Source organism: Anabrus simplex, chromosome 1 (genome assembly GCF_040414725.1).
Source record: "Anabrus simplex isolate iqAnaSimp1 chromosome 1, ASM4041472v1, whole genome shotgun sequence".
NCBI classification, from domain to species: Eukaryota; Metazoa; Arthropoda; class Insecta; order Orthoptera; family Tettigoniidae; genus Anabrus; species Anabrus simplex.
This window is the reverse complement of record NC_090265.1, coordinates 1,750,982,806-1,751,000,869: the sequence shown is the minus strand read 5'-3', so window position 1 is coordinate 1,751,000,869 and position 18,064 is coordinate 1,750,982,806.

The following is an 18,064-nucleotide window of genomic DNA, read 5'->3' as shown; positions in this document are numbered from 1 at the left end:
GCTCTGAACTTGGGAGCGTGGGTTGGCGACCACGGGTCCCTTAGCTGAGTCCTGGAATTGCTTCCACTTACTTGTGCCAGGCTCCTCACTTTCATCTATCCTATCCGACCTTCCTTGATCAACTCTTGTTCTTTTCCGATCCCGACGCTATTAGGTTTCCCAGGGCTAGGGAATCTTTCATTTTCACTCCTTTCGTGGCCCTTGTCTTTCTTTGGCCGATACCTTCATTTTTCGAAATGTAGGGTCCCTTCCATTTTTCTCTCTGATTAGTGTTATACAGAGGACGGTTGCCTAGTTGTACTTCCTCTTAAAACAATAATCACCACCACCAATCCCAAGTTCGCGGGTTTGATCCCGGCTGAGGTAGTCTATTTTTGAAAAACGGTAAAATATCTTGACACTCCTGTTTCTTGCTGGTGGTTAAACGTCGCTCTAGCTCACCGAAGATTGTCGAAGAGGTAAGGATGGAAAAGTGTTAGGAGTGGGAAGGAAGCGGCCTTAAGCCCCAGCATTTACCAGGTGGTGAAAATGAAAAACCACGAAAAACTATCTTCAGGGCTTCCGACGGTGGGATTGGAACCCACGATGTCCTGAATGCAAGCTCACAGCTACGTGACCCCCATGTAATTTATTGTTGCTGGTATGTAAAGGATTTCTGGTGGCGAACCCCATGTCACCAGACACAGATTTAAAAAATAACTCAGCCATGGTGGCCGTACCAGTAGAATTCGGCTTTCCGCTGGGCACCACTTCTAGAGGTCTGCACCACGGTAGCTGAGGCCTTATTATTATTATTATTATTATTATTATTATTATTATTATTATTATTATTATTATTATTATTATTATTCCTTGAAAACTGCTAGATAGAAAGAAAATGAATATGACCTATTTTTGTACACATCTTAATTCAATATATGCTTGATGGGCTCAATTTTTGTACTAACAGTTGAAAATACATTCACTTTTAAGGCTCCTTAATGGACATTTTTTCCGGCATGCCCTACTTTTTATAACTACCCGTTTCCCAGATAATCTAGCTTAATTATGTATATTCTATGATAATCTGGAGTAAATTAGTTTTCTAGTGCTGAGAAAATCACATTGCACTAAAAGCTCTGATAGGCCTTGCCCTAATCAAGCGACCGCCTGAAGGCCTGCATTTTACGAGGTGACGCGCGGTCAGTGTGATGAATTCTCTCGGGCGTTATTGTTGATTTTTTTTAGATCCGAGTCATCACGTCACTGTCAGATAGCTCCTCAATTGTAATCATGAAGGCTGATAAGACCTCGAACCAACCCTTAGGTTCAGGCAATAAATTCTGATCTGGCTGGGAATCAAATCCAGGGTGGTGGTGGTGATTATTGTTTTAAGAGGAAGTACAACAAGGCAACCATCCTCTATATAACACTAATCAGAGAGAAATAATGGAAGGGGTCCGACACTTCGAAAAATGAAGGTATCGGCCAAAGGAAGACAAGGACCACGAAGGGCGTGAAAATGAAAGACTCCCTAGGCCTCCATACGTAATACCGTCGGGGTCGGCCTCCGAATGAGACGCATGCACGCTACCCCTAGACCACGGGGTACGCTCTACTGGTAAAAGAATTACAGAACTTTTTTTTGCTAATTGCTTTACGTCGCACCGACACAGATAGGTCTTATGGCGACGATGGGACAGGAAAGGGCTAGGAGTGGGAAGGAAGCGGCCGTGGCCTTAATTAAGGCACAGCCCCAGCATTTGCCTGGTGTGAAAATGGGAAATCACGGAAAACCATTTTCAGGGCTGCCGACAGTGGGGTTCGAACCTACTATCTCCCGAATACTGGATACTGGCCGCATTTAAACGACTGCAGCTATCGAGCTCGGTAATTACAGAACTTTACAAACCTGCCCTCTTTATAATATTAGCATACATGTATAGTTGATAATATTTGTAGTAGGAGAGCACACAGTGCCATAAGTCGTTTCAATACTCACAAAGACATGCAATTGTCATGTTAAGTGCTTCACCTACCACCAACATACGGCTATGTTGAACCTAAGTATAGCTGTTGTAGTGGGTGTTTCTGAGACCAAGGAATGGGAATATTTTTGTTGGCAGGAATCTTAAGCAAATTTATGTGTGTGTTAGTAGTGCAAGAATGTGAAGATAAAACAGTATAGCCTTTGAGTAAGAAAAGTATTTCAACTCCAAATAACCAACACTAATCCCCATGTGTTATTTGGAGGTCTAATAAATAAGACTAAAGGAGATGGTACGAGATAAAAATAAATATCAGGAAATAATGTAACTACAGGATTGCAGACGCTGGAGTAAATGGTAGCGTGTGTTTACTGAAGTAGAGGAGTGAGAGAGAAGGCCTAATGGACTTAACTACGCCAATACAATGACACTCAAGCACACAGCAAGCGATAGATGACATTTCAAACACATTGTTGAAATAATAATAATAATAATAATAATAATAATAATAATAATAATAATAATAATAATAATAATAATAATAATAATAGTACCGGGAGGTACACCTCAACGCCGCAAATTCAAAATAAGCGCCTTAATGAACTCCTCTACCGACCAAAATGTGAAATTGCTATTACATAAAGTTGAGACGTTAATCGGAAGATATCACTACCGAAATATTAAGTAACTGTGTTATTCTGAAGTTTCCTGAACTGATTGAATTTCTCCTTGTTCTGTCTTGCTACACATCAAGAAGTTTGGACATTTCTCCACAGATGACACTACCAAAAACTCGGATCATGCACTGTGGTGCAAGGTGGAAGAACTTATAACTTTAAGAAGTTTCGTATTTCTAGGTTTTTATAACTGAATCTATGTTCATTTGTTTTGGGGTTGGCAACACTTCTTTTCCTTTCTGCCAGTTTTGAATCTGGCCAATCATAAATTTTGGTAATTAATTTTCTACCAATCCCGCATTTCTTGTTCACTTTGAATCTGAAAATACAAATTAAGAGGGTGTGTCCTGATTAGTCCTGAATTCTCTCGAACCTTCCCTGAGGGTATATAAACCGCGGCTTTTCGGGCTACTTGGCCATTTGATCGTCGTCTTTCTGAGCATGTGTGTTAAGGCAGGAGGCAGGGCGCCTCTTTCTTCGGCCAGCAGAACATCTACCAGGTAATGGCCACACAAATTCAGTCTTTGTTGCTGTTTCCGCAACTTTATCTGAGGGGAAGATCCGAGTCTTTAACCATGTAACAAACCTTTCTAAAATGTAAATCTTCTTTCGCTTAATGTAAAATTTCATAAGTCTTTAACTGTAAATCGGGGATAGAGAGTGAGTTACCCTCTCGAGCTCCCCTTCATCTTGGTTTGAGGTGAATACGTTTTATAACCTTTTCTGTAATGTATTAAAGTTATTTCCATTCGAGCCACCTCAGTAGTTTGGGACTAGCCCCTGTTTCATCAGTCGAGAGCCCTGTAGGTTTTAATTTTTCATTATCTGGGAGCGCAGTGGACGGCTTCATTCAGTTTGTGTTCGGGCCGTTTATTTAACCTGTTCTTTTTCGCAAAGGCCCTGTAGGTTGGGTACGAGATACCCCTGTATAAAACTATTTCTATTTGTAAGTTGTGCCTTGAGAAGCCAGAGATTGTAGGATTTTGATGTTGCCTTGAGTAGGCTGGAAGAAACTGAGAGCCTGTTAGCTCTTTTCAATATTTTATAATAGTGAAGGGTGCCTCTGGAAGGCTAGACATTGTAATTTAGGGAGCAAGTGCTCTGGAATTAGGGGTGTTCTGCCCTTACCTGAACAAAACCACTTTCAAATTGTAAATTTGTAACCTAGGGGCTTGAAGCCCAAAATTGTTAAGGTTCTGAATCTTGAATTATTTTTAAATTGTCATTGTACCTGTAACCTCATGCTATTCACTCAGTGAAAAGATTAAGTTTACGATTTAAAGAGAAATATAACCTTTGTTAAAATTTTAATTCAATTCTTGGTGTTGTAGTTAGACCCATTCAAGCCTGCACCTTCTTTCACCATCTCTGCGTTCCACATATACCCCGGAACAACAACAACAACAACAACAACAACAACAATAATAATAATAATAATAATAATAATAATAATAATAATAATAATAATAATAATAATAATAATAATAATAATAATAATAATAATAATAATAATAATATGTTCCCATTGATGCTTTCACGCCCGTACTTATAGACATGATATTAAGATATTAAGATGAAGATATTATTAAGGTGAAATTCTTTACGTTTCGTAGAGAGCCATATGGTGACGAATGAACGTACCATTTCCACCTCTATTATAACGTCTAAATTCAAACCTCATTGTTTGAGAAGCCTTTCTCGTGGACAGTCGAGATTTTCTTGTGAAGACGCAGAACAAAGTTATCTGCCAAACGTAAAGAAATTCACCTTATTTTCTTGACACGGCATAAGCCCTCTGTAGATGGCCGAACCGACAGCAAGAAATAATAATAATAATAATAATAATAATAATAATAATAATAATAATAATAATAATAATAATAATAATAATAATAACGGCATCATTTTACAAACTAGTTTGGCTGAGTACATGCAAGCCCTAGCCTTGGAGAAAAATACCCATGAATCTTGGTAGGATCGAATCTCATTGTCAGAATCCTTAAATATTTTTCAGAAGTTCGTCACTTGTATGCACAGTATGTATAGTTCTAAGTCCGAAGGCTCGTTATATCCCCAACACATTGATCATCAGCTATTATAGATAGTTTAGGCGTCACTAATGAGTGTATTAGAGAAATGAGGAGCGAGGTGGTTTCCCGTTACTTTCCTCACTGTGTCAGTCTGTGTTGTTACGTATGTCTGCCAAGCCTACTGAAACACACGCCCGGCTCCATGGCTAAATGGTTAGCGTGATGGCCTTTGGCTCAGGGGGTCTCGGGTTCGATTCCCGGCCAGGTCGGGGATTTTAACCTTCATTTAATAATTTCAGTGGCTCGGGGGCTGGGTGTATGCCGTCTTCAGCATTAGAATTCATTCTAGGTAGGACTCCATCCTCATAGACGCGCAGGTCGCCTATACGGCGTCAACTCGAAAGACCTGTACCACGCCTCTTCGGAGGCCACACATCAACCGACTCTGTGAGTTACTGACGTACGCAAGCGGGTGGAGGTGGGGTTACCGGGTTTAAACCACTTCCTTGACATCTCGACTTCTTAAATTGAATCATAAAAACAGTGGGCCCTACAGGCTATAATAAGTATTATGAATTGCATCTCTTTGTTAGTTTCTCACATTCAAAATAACACCTGCAACCAGAAATAATAATAAACTCCAGCATTCCAAACACACGTGTCTTTGAGTGCTGGAAATATAAACACGAATTCTTGTAAATGTGCAATGAATATGTTCCTGGTTTACTGATATTAAACGATAAACATATAATCCTTGCGTAGACAGCTATTGCGTAATTGGAACCACAGGTAGTGGTTGTAAACATAATTAAGTACCGGTAAACTACATTTGAATAACCGGTCCAAAATGCCTCCACACGCGCCCACACGACGAAATTCTGCATATGCAACTGACGACATTTCTCTACCATTCACTCCAGGGAATGGCTGCAGAAGGAATGGTGTTACCAGCACCGCTCATTACACCACATTACACAAAACTCGCGTTGTTTGAAAATATATAATGGACTCGTGGAGAATCACTTGGTAGTACTGTCGGAAACTCTTATCGGAAGTCTAAGGAGGGGACACAAGACGAGACTAGTAAACGCTCCGTTACCCCCCGCACGTTAACTTCGGGGCGCGCTAAATGAGGCTGTGAGATCAAGCTTAGTCAATGTAACAGACCGCAACATGAAAAGGAATTACACAACACTTATCAGTGCCTTGTCTCCAATCACAAAACTTAAGTTTCAAAGGATATCGTGTTCTAAAAGAGATGGAAATTAATTTATTTTGGAAGTCTAACGTGAAGGACAGAACAACAAAAAATAATTATCGTGACGAGATATGGGTAATCTGCATCCCCCGCACTTTTCACCATACTTCATTACAGGCACGATTACGTTTCACTCAGAAGTATAATTTTAGTGCAGTATTATACACTGACTGACAGAGCAAATGCAACACCAAGAAGGAGTGGTTCGAAAGGGATGAAAGTTGGGGAAAAAACAGAGACGGCACGGACGAATAATTGATGTTTATTTCAAACCGATATGCAGGTTACACAATGCGCACGGCATCGACTCAGTAGGACCACCGCGAGCGGCGATGCACGCAGAAACACGTCGAGGTACAGAGTCAATAAGAGTGCGGATGGTGTCCTGAGGGATGGTTCTCCATTCTCTGTCAACCATTTATCGTTCGCTACGTGCGCAGCACAGCGGCGCATTTCACATCATGAACATACCTCAGTGACGTCAGTCTACCCTGCAATTGGCATAAAGTTCTGACCACTCCTTCTTGGTGTTGCATTTGCTCTGTCAGTCAGTGTAATATTCTTGCCGGTCCCGCGGTGTAGGGATAGCGTGCCTGCCTCTTACCAGGAGGCCCCAGGTTCGATCCCCGGCCAGGTGAGAGATTTAAACCTGGATTTGAGGGCTGGTTCGAGGTCCACTCAGCCTACGTGATTACAATTGAGGAGTATCTGACGGTGAAGTGGTGGTCCCGGTCTAGAAAGCCAAGAATAACGGCCGAGAGGTTCGTCGTGCTGACCACACGACACCTCATACTCTGCAGGCTCTCCGGCTGAGCAGCGGTCACTTGGTAGGCCATGACCCTTCGGCTGTTGCGCCGTGGAGTTTGGTTTGATTTTATTATAATATTCTTGTAAAAGAGCCTCCGTGGCTCAGGCGGCAGCGCACCGGCCTCTCACCGTTGGATACCGTGGTTCATATCTCGGTCACTCCATATGAGATTTGTGCTGGACAAAGCGGAGGCGGAACAGGTTTTTCTCCGGGTACGCCGGTCTTTCCTGTCATCTTTCATTCAAGCAACACTCTCCATTAACATTTCATTTAATCTGTCAGTCATATATTATTGTCCCAGAGGAGTGCGACAGGCTTCGAAAGCCGGCACATTTCCTATCCTCGCCGCTAGATGGGGCTTCATTCGTTCCATTCCCGACCCAGTCGAATGACTGGAAACAGGCTGTGAATTTTAAGAAAATGAACGTGGATTTATCTCCTCCAACCGTATTGTGGGTTTTTTCCGTTTATCTTCCCCAGTATAAGCAGAAATATATTATTATTATTATTATTATTATTATTATTATTATTATTATTATTATTATTATTATTATTATTATTATTATTATTATTATTATTACAACTTCCCCATGCGGAGGCTGCCACAAGGACAAAGTATGTCGACTACACAGTATTTTGTCTTCTGTAACAATAAATCACTATATCCTTCTTCTATACAAATATCCGTGAGATCTATACCAGTTACTGGTGACGATAAAATGAGTGTGAAGACATCACTTCAAGGTCACGAACAAATTGTTGCAACCATAGTCTAAATGGCATTGTTAATGTTTAAATATCACCGACAGTAATTTACTTTTGCGACCTTTGAGCATACACTTATGAATTACCCTATAAACAAACTACTGACCCTCGATGGTCAGGATGATATAAATCTCCGTTGTTTACTTGACTTTCTCCGCTCTCATACCCGCGGAACAAAGGGCATACCTGTAACTTGGCTAATTACTGCAGATGAGGCAATAAATTAATCGAGTGATCTTACAATAGCCTGCCGATGGCAGCTACAGATATACGAGCGCTCTTGCAAACTTCATTTCTCCTTGCGTTCTTTTACGTACTTTGCTCCTATTGAACTTGGATAATTCACAATACCAAGAAGAAATTCTACTTTATGCGTCTTCAGAGTACGTTTGACAGATGAATATATTCTAAAGAATGTTAGGAGAAAGAAATTATCCCTTGGATAACTTACAAGGCACTGAGTGCTGAGCGATGCAAAGGGAGATCGCGCTGAACGTTTGCTACACAGCCATGATGTGTTTCCACCCAGTGAGTAGGCCGTTGGGCTCCCGAATGCAAGTTCACAGCTGCGCGCCCCTAACAGCACGGCCAACTCAGTTTCGCTACTTTCATACCTAATCTCAGATATATACGATGAGGCAAAGATTCAAGTGTACAAAACTAGAATTTATGGTACGGTATTTATACAAATCAAATTCCTGACACCACATGATTTTTGAGATAAAAATATCAACCTACAAATCGACCGGATGGAAGACTTGAGGTTCGGATCCCAGTCATTTTCTGGGATGAGATTTTTATCACAAAAAAACATGTGGTGTTAGGAGGGCATCCAGTCTCAAGTCCCGACCAAAACCAAAATGAGCCTCGGTAGCGCCGCTGAAAAAAGTGTTTTATAAATAAATAAATAAATAAATAAATAAATAAATAAATAAATAAATAAATAAATAAATAAATAAATAAAGAGTCCGCCTCTGTGGTGTAGTGGTTAGTGTGATTAGCTGCCATCGTCGGAGGCCTGGGTTCGATTCCCGACTCTGCCACGAAATCTGAACAGTGGTTCGAGGGATGGAACGGGGTCCACTCAGCCTACGGAGGTCAACTGAGTAGAGGGGAGGGGGGTTCAGTTCCCAACCCAGTCATCCTCGAAGTGGTTTTCCGAGGTTTCCCACTCCTCCTCCAGACAAATGCCGCGATGGTACCTAACTTAAGGCCACGGCCGCTTCCTTCCCTCTTCCTTGTCTGTCTCTTCCGATCTTCCCATAACCCCCACCCCCTTAACAAGGTCCCTGTTCAGCATAGCAGTTGAGGCAGCCTGGGCGAGGTACTGGTCCTCCTCCACGGTTGTATCCCCTGACCCAACGTCTCACACTCCATGACACTGCCCTTGAGGCGGTAGAGGTGGGACCCTTGCTGAGACCGAAGAATAAACCAACCCTGGACGGTAAATAAATAAATAAATATCACCGCCATAGAATGTTCAAAGAACGCCATAGAACGGCACACTATTGCAACACAAGAAGACCTTCTCTACGATGCAGTCCAGTTAACTACATTTGATATCGTATTTCAAGCGGATGCAAGCATCGTATTTGCGTACAGCCATTGGGGGAAAGTGGTATTTATTTTTACTTAACTGAGTGTTCATGGGCCGTGTTAATCAGAGAATCAGCCCATTAAGATGGCGGCCGGCTGATAGCAACACTGAGCAGTCCTTTTAGAAACTCGAATGTTTTTTCTCAGTCGATGAGAATTCTCAGAAAGTCATTGGAGTCCCAGATCCTTGTGAAGCCCCCCTCACAATCCCCTCTCCACACTACATTATAAATAAGAAACATACAAAAAATGGTAACGGACTAATCAGCTATAATTCATCACTGGGATAATATGGGTCTAGGGCATATACAGAGCATACTGCGGAATGCCACTTAGTCTTCCAACATATTTAGGGCGTGTTGTGACATACTAGACTCTGTTTCTCATCTAATCGCATTAGAACACATAATCTGGTGTAACTGCACTTTCCACTTTAATCCCCCAAAGGGCCTTGGCCTACCAAGCGACCGCTGCTCAGCCCGAATGCCTGCAGATTACGAAGTGTCGTGTGGTCAGCACGTCAAATCCTCTCGGCCGTTATTCTTGACTTTCTAGACAGGGGCCGCAATCTCACCGTCATATAGCTCCTCAATTCTAATCACGTAGGCTGAGTGGAACTCGAACCAGCCCGCAGGTCCAAGTAAAAATCACTGACCCGGCCAGGAATCGAACCCGGAGCCACCGGGCAAGAGGCAGGCACGCTACACCTACACCACGGAGCCGGCTTTCCATTTTAATATTGACACAAAATATTGAAGTATGTTGTTGACATTGTGGCTGTTTTGTTGTACGTGTTGATAATGCCTCACGAAAGGGTGTTTAGACACCATAGTCAATAGCTGTGTGGTGTTCCCTCCCTTTCTCTCTCTAGTTCCACGTTTTAAGTCTGATGAGGATAGTTCGGGATCTTTCCGAAACTAGACACTGGGAGTTGAATTCTATGGTGAGGGCTGTGATAGCCGAGTGGCCAGTGGTGTAGTCACGGGCTTCTCACCAAGATAGCCGTGGTTCGAATTCCGAGGAAAGGGACCATGGAAAACCAATTCTAAGATGACCAAAAGTGTGAGATTTTAAACCCATTTCTTTTCTTAGCTGTGCTACCTTAGGTTACATGGGTCGTAATTAGAGTGGAGGCTTAGCTGCTTTCTTTCGAACAGGAGGGCCAAAGTTCGATTCCCGATCGATCCCGAATTGGCATTTTCACCTGAAAAATCACGTGGCATCAGGAAGGGCGTCTGGCCATATCCTACCAAAACGAAAATAAGCCAGGAATTCGATAGCTGGGACATTTTAATCTAGGTGAACCATATATTAGTCCCTCAAACTAGCATTAATTTTTTAGTAGGTTGGGAATCGAAACCAGGCGATCGCAGTTAAAACAGTATACTTGTATTTGTATGCGACTGTTGATATCATGATCATAACCACAGGACCTCCAGTCTAACGTGCAATTCGAACCACAGGCGAGACTTAGTTTAAAAAATCACTGGTCGGCATTATTATTATTATTATTATTATTATTATTATTATTATTATTATTATTATATTATATTATATTATATTATATTATTATGTTATTATTGTTATTATTATTATTATTATTATTATTATTATTATTATTATTATTATTATTATTATTATTATTACTACTGTACCGTAATCGTATTCAAATTACCGTGGTATTATATCAATAGCTATGTGTACGGCTAGAAAAGTGGGCTTAACGAACCTAATCTTACCAGATAAAATATATTTAATTCAGTCTGATTGTTATAATTTTATGCAGCGTGAAGAAACTACAATAAAATATAGGAGCTGTCGTCAAAATGACCGTAGACAGGTACTTATGATTATTGTTGTTTTAAGGGGAAGTACAAGCTATTGACGCTAATCACAACTGAAATAGGGGGTGGTGGTGGTGGTGATTAATGTTTTAAGAGAAGGAGAAGTGTAACTAGGCAATCATCCACTATTAACATAAAATGAAGGCAGTGGTAAAAGAGAGACAAGGGCCATGAAGGGCTGAAAATGAAAGACTCTCTAGGCCTCGTAAACCTAATAACATCGGGGCCGAAAGAGAACAAGAGTTGACGAAAAGAGGTCGGACAGGACAGATTAAAGTTAGGTGTAAACAAAGCCAGGCTCATCTAGGGTCCCCTGGTTGTCATCCATGGCCTTAAATACGCCAAAAAAGACATTTAGCTATCCACGCTCCCAAGATGAAAGCCTCTGGGGCCCCTTTTAGTCACCTCTTACTGGGCGAGTTAGCCGTGCGTTTAGGACTGCGCAGCTGTGAGCTTGCATCCGGGAGATAGTGGGATCGAACCCCACTGTCGGCGGCCCTGAAGATGATTTTCCGTGGTTTCACATTTTCGCATTAGGTAAATGCTGGGCCTGTACCTTAATTAAAGCATGGCCATGGCCACCAAACTTGTTTAAACGTTAATAATTTTCTATAATTTTCAATGTATTCTTGAAATGTTAATTCCGTTTGTTACTCACACGACTATTTCACCGATTTAGACAGGAATAAATTGTGTTGACATTATAATTCAGTATTTCAATTCACAAACATAACTTCTTGTCACAGTTCGTATTGCTCGAATGCACCGCTCTTCGGCGGTTGGGGATCAACGAAGGGCGCCGTGTCCAGTGTTCTTCCATGCGCTAGTTCACGTTATGTGGCACCCACTGCAAGCACGGCCCCCTGTTACCTTCGGGCAGCCCAGAGTCATTTTCACGCTCTCCATTCTCCTCCCCTCCCCCTTTTTTGCCGATAATTTCATTCTCCGAAGTGTTGGACCTCCCCTCCACACCCACGGTATCCCCTGTCTGCAATAAAAGGTGACCTTTTTTTTACAATTTGCTTTACGTCGCACTGACACAGATAGGTCTTTTGGCGACGATAGGATAGGAAAGGCCTAGGAGTGGGAAGGAAGCGGCCGTGGCCTTAATTAAGGTACAGCCCCAGTATTTGCCTGGTGTGAAGATAGGAAACCACGGAAAACTATCTTCAGGGCTGGCAACAGTGGGGCTCTAACCCACCATCTCCCGGATGCAAGCTCACAGCTGTGCGCCCCTAACCACACGGCCTACTCACCCGGTCCTTTTCCTACCAGTGTTTACTACGAAGATCTAACACCAATATTTACTGTACCTCCTAGTACTTGCCCAATTTTTACATATGACTGATCTGAAGATCTGATTGAGACATTTATCGCCGATGGTTCTTTTGCGTGTGCTGTGAAGTAAACAAAATGCGTTGTATTTCTTTTGTGTTAAGATATTTCACCTGTTGCTTGTAATTTTAGATATAGTGTTTTTATATATATAGTATGTACTGTATGTATTTATCCATGATGTTTTGCTGGCTGCATGGCTACTTGCCGAATGCCAAATAAAATAATATATAAAGCCATCTACAGGGCAGCCGACAGTGAGGTTCGAACCCACTATCTCCCGAATGCAAGCTACGTGAGCAGACTCGTGTTACATGATTCAAATAATCTTTGAATGAGTTCTTAGTCGATGGTGGCCTCCCTAGTTCGACGGCACCCTCCAAGGAGAATAAACAGTAAGCTAAGTGACATGGCGTAGCAAATTAATATATTTCACATCATGTGTTATCTTAACCCAACATAGCTTTGTCATCTAAAAATAGCGCCACTGAAAAGAAGTCCTTTTTCTTTCATTAGGCCTAACTTCTCTCGTGCTCGCGAAGACACACGCACACAATACAACAGCGAAGCTCTTCGTTACGGTAAACACAGGCATGTCAGCAGCCGGCAAGAAAGAAGCAACAAAAGAGTGTGTATGAGCGAACCATCTCCATAACAAGAGCGCTCGTATGAATTAGCTGCAGAGACGTGGTAATTCATTAGCTCCCTACACGACCGTCGAGTTGTCCCAACGGAGGCCTACTGTCTCTTTATACCTCACCTTGAATGAGGAGAGACGCGTCATTAGTCACATTCACGTGGCTGAAAATACTTTTGTCTTCGCAAAGTCTGAGAGGATGACTCCTTCATAAAGCAACCAAACCATAACAAATTACTGGTACTCTATCAAAACAGAGTACGGCAAACCGTGATTCATGACAAAGACAACAACTTGACAGGATATAATGATGAGGTATAAAACTGAGAAACGCGACTACATACAAAATTTTATCACCAACTCCCTCTCTTTGAGTCCAACTCTTCGTAAGGGTGTAGTGGCATCACGCGACAAGACTTTTGGTGATCTGCCTCCAGAAGTCTCTGCTTTAGGCATGGTGACTTGCTTGGTGTAAACTCATCCTGGTCAAGCTCTTGATCTGGTCCATCCCTCGTAGGTCTTCGGCCGTTAACTTTTCCCTCTATGATAAGTATTTCCATTGCCTCCTGTCTTTTAGCAATATGACCAAAATATCTAAGTTGTTTTTTGGTTCATAAGGGTCGACAGTCTTGTTCGGATGCCGAGCTGTTGCAGGATCGATTCATTAGTACGGTGTGCTGTCCATAGTATTCGCAGTAATCTCCTATTGACCGAACTCGATAGCTGCAGTCGCTTAAGTGCGGCCAGTATTCAGTAATCGGGAGATAGTGGGCTCGAGCCCCACTGTCGGCAGCCCTGAAGATGGTTTCCAGTGGTTTCCGGGGCTGTACCTTAATTAAGGCCACGGCCGCTTCCTTCCAATTCCTAGGCCTCTCCTATCCCATCGTCGCCGTAAGACATATCTGTGTCGGTGCGACGTAAAGCAAATAGCAAAAAAATAATAATAATCTCCTATTGCACCACATTTCTAGAGCATCAATCCTGCGGCGATCCACCATATTCATCGTCCAAGTTTCTGCTGCATAGGTCGCAATAGGGAATATCAGAGTTCGAATGAGGGTGAGCTTTGTCTTGGAAATGATGGAGGTGTCCTTCCAGATGCGAGTAAGTTGTGCTGTTGAATTTCTCGCTATCGCAATGCGCTTACGGATCTCAGGTTCACAGTCTCCGGTATTTGTGACAATAGCTCCCAGATACTCGAAGCGACTGACAACCTCATAATCAGCAATTCTTGTTATGGCAGGTCTGTTGTTATTAACACGATCTACAATCATCACGTTGGTATGTTTATTGTTGATTTAAAGACCATATTCTCTGCCTCGCTCGTCTGACCTCCGCATGATGGTTTCTAGTTCGTGATCACCTGTTGCAATTATCACAGTGTTATCCGCATATCTGAGATTGTTAATTTTCCTGCCACCAACTGTGATGCCGTTACTCCAATCCTCGAGAATCTCCCTCATAATATACTCAACTGTACACATTAAATAGGAGGGGGATAGAATGCAACCTTGTCGCACTCCAGCAGTAGTAGAAAAGATGTCTGAGAAGTTGCTATTAACTCTCACTGTCGCAGTGTTCAAAGAGTACAATTATTGTTGAATCAGGAACACTAAATGTCTCTGCGTCCCCATCTCAACATATACACGTAAATCAGGGGTAGACAACACTTCTGCCCATTTCGAGTTCTTTCCTAAATATTTTCTTTCTCGTTTTTCTTTCTGTTTGTGTACATTGTAGCTAAGCAATCTCATGGTTTACTTCTTCTTCATGTCCTAGAAGTTCCCTTTTCCACATTTCGTGAAGGAACGTTTGCAATGTTCATTTGCTTGTCCAAAGGACTAGAACTGTGGATTTTTTCATTTCAAAAACATATACCTTATAATGTAGATTCTGGTTCTGATTTCTACATTTAGATCAAACAAACAGGCAGGCAAACAGACAGATGATGCGAAATTAAAAAAATGCATACCATTCTTTTTAAATTCTGAACAATGTACAGACAAAACTCTTATTTTATATGTTATATACTGTAGATATATTACCATTGTAAGGGGCTTTGCTGTGACCATTCTTGCGTTATCCAGCTACCTTGGTATTTGAAGATATAAGTAACCAGTACTGCAGTTTGTGCTAGCAGTGAGGTAGTGTTAAGCTCACATCTGCTCGCCTAGCGCTAGGAATGACATCCATGCCATAAAGGTTCACGCCTCCGTATGGGTCGTATGTTCTGCTCTGGACTCATCAGCACACCTAGACCGAGCCGTGGGTTTGCACATCCATTATTCATGCGCACAACAGGTTTATGACTCGCTCCACAGATTGGAAGGGACGGCTTTGTTTTCAGTCTCAAGAACTCGACGTGCTTTACATTCTCTACAGCCTTCTTTATTGGACGATAAATTACTAGCAACTGCGAGAGTAGACGCTTCAAAAGTTTTCTGGTTTGAAGAGCGCAAAAGAGAAAAGTATTCTTTTTCTTCCAGATTTGGACAGAATCTCATTTACGCAATTTAACTGCATAAGATGAGACTTACTTTCAGCAATAAAACAACTGAAATGTAGGATATCGTGGAGTTATAAGAAAAGTAACATTGATGTTTCGTTGTTGCTGATTTTCGAGGAGGCCTATATCGAGGATATAAGGCACATAATATGTAGGTAGTACTCTCTGAATTACGTAGAATGTTACGTACATACATGTTCATTAGACTGTTAACCCTTTCAGCGTTGCGTCGACAATTCTCGGTGAATTAACTACGCGTATCCACAATCCCATGTTTCCAAACAATTCGGTGGTCTCGTTTAGTTGCACACCTCATCACATTAAAAACTGAGTCTAGCCATCGCCGCCTTGGTGTGTTCGCCTCCATTTGACATACACGACCCCACCACTGAAACGGGTTTACACGTACATCTCGATCCACAGAGTTAACTTCTAACTTAACCGTTATGTCCTCATTCCGAGTACCCACCTCCCATTGTTCCCACTTGTTTGTACCTGCCATCATTCTCACTACCTTCATGTCAGTTACTTTCTACTTATTAACACGATAACCTGAGTCCACCCAGCTTTCACCCCTGTACGGTAAAGTTGGTCTGAAAAGAGACCGCTGTAAATAGACTTTCGTCCGGAAGTTGAATTCTTTCTTTTAAAATACCATTGATCGCAACTGAGAGCTCACTGCTTTAGTTTTGCTGCGCCTCGATTCAGTTTCGCTTAGTGTAGCTGCGATCATCTTGGGAGAATTTACAGGATGGGAAAAATAAAACTACGCCGGAAAATGTTTATAAGACTGGCGCGGAATTGACTCTTGTTAATGAACAGAAGAACTGCTCAAACACTCGAAATGCTGGAAACCGAGATTTCGATGCACAAATAGGTTGCTGTCACATGTCTGCGCGTGCGCATCTCCCGAGTACGTCGCTGTGAGTGAGAGGAGCAGAGTGTTTAGTGACCAGCTGAATGCAACACAAAATGGTGCTCACGACAAAACAGCGCGTGTTCATTGTAAAGTGTCATGCGCAGAAAGATTCGTGGAAAACCTGTGCGGAACTGTTTGCGCAAGAGTTTAAGATTGGACGTGTTTTGGCAAAGTCTGCAATGCAAAACTTAGTGGCAAAATGGCGTGAAACAGGCTCTGTAGCGAATAAAAATTGTAAATATCCGAAAAGAGCTCGAACACCAAAAACACTGCTCGGGTGAAGGAAAGCCTGGAACAAAGTTCGACGAAATCTCTACGCCGTTTATCTGTGCAAGTGGGAATTAAGAAATAGTCCGGGCGGAACATCAGCATCTGTATCCTTACAAATTTACTGTTGTGCATCGTTAAAGCGTCCAGATGAACCTTCGCGTGTTGAGTTCCGCCGGTGGTTTCTGAGTAAAGTGGAGTCAGCACTTTTGGATCCTCAGTTTTCCATTTCTTCAGATGAGGCCATCTCCAGCATCTTCTGTGATGTTCATTAACAAGGGCCAATCCCGCGTCAGTTCTATTGTAAATATCCGGGCCAGTTTTATTTTGTCCACCCGGTACATCCTGAATACTTGAAATGATCCACCTGTTTCAGTTTCCTATTTCCTACCTGGCATTCAATCATCTTAGGTTTCTTCCAATCCAACATCACTTAAGTCTTCGAAAAGCTAATTTTCATATCATACTCGCTGCACTTCCTTTCAAGCTCCAAGGTGTTAGGCTGCAGGCTTTCAGCACAGTGTGCCATTAAGGCCAAGTCGTCGGCATAGGCCAAACTACTTACAATTCCATCCAACTCAATCAATCCCTTCCTGTCATTTTATACAGTAAGATCTTAGCAAACCCTGGACTCCCGCTGCATTCTGATATTCCTGACCTCAGAATCAACAGAATTCGTTCAAGACATCCCCCTCTCACACTTGGAAACAGTCCCACTTGATATAAAATCATTGATTCCTGGAGAAGAGAATGGCTTCAAAATACTCCAGAAACATGTCAGCTGTTACCTTGAATCTCTAAGACAGTCCCTGGGTTTGATCTACCCGCAAGGTATGGACAACACTCAATCGATTGAGAACAGACCATATAATAATTTCGTTTGGCTATTTCTAGCCGACCGAGCTCGATAGCTGCAGTCGCTTAAGTGAGGCCAGTATCCAGTATTCGGGAGATCGTGGGTTCGAACCCCACTGTCGGCAGCCCTGAAGATGGTTTTTGTGTTTTTCCATTTTCACACCAGGCAAATGCTGGGGCTGAACAGCTTATTAATCCGTGCAGAATTAGGACAACCAGGTTATTTAATTGGTGATGACCAAATTTATAATGTAATTGTCACTGCTCACGCATTTGTAATAATTTTCTTCATGGTAATGCCCATCATAATTGGAGGATTTGGAAATTGATTAGTCCCTCTAATACTCGGAGCCCCTGATATAGCCTCATACATACTTCCTTACAACGAAATGCCTACAAATGGTTTTCGGTTATTAGATGTAGATAACCGAACTGTACTCCCTATAAATACCCCTGTTCGAGTTCTTAATTAAGGCCACGGCCGCTTCCTTCCCACTCCTAGCCTCTTCCTGCCCCATCGTCGCCGTAAGACCTATCTGTGTCGGTGCGACGTAAAGCAAATAACAAAAAAAAAAAACTTCTAGCCGAGTACAGCCCTTG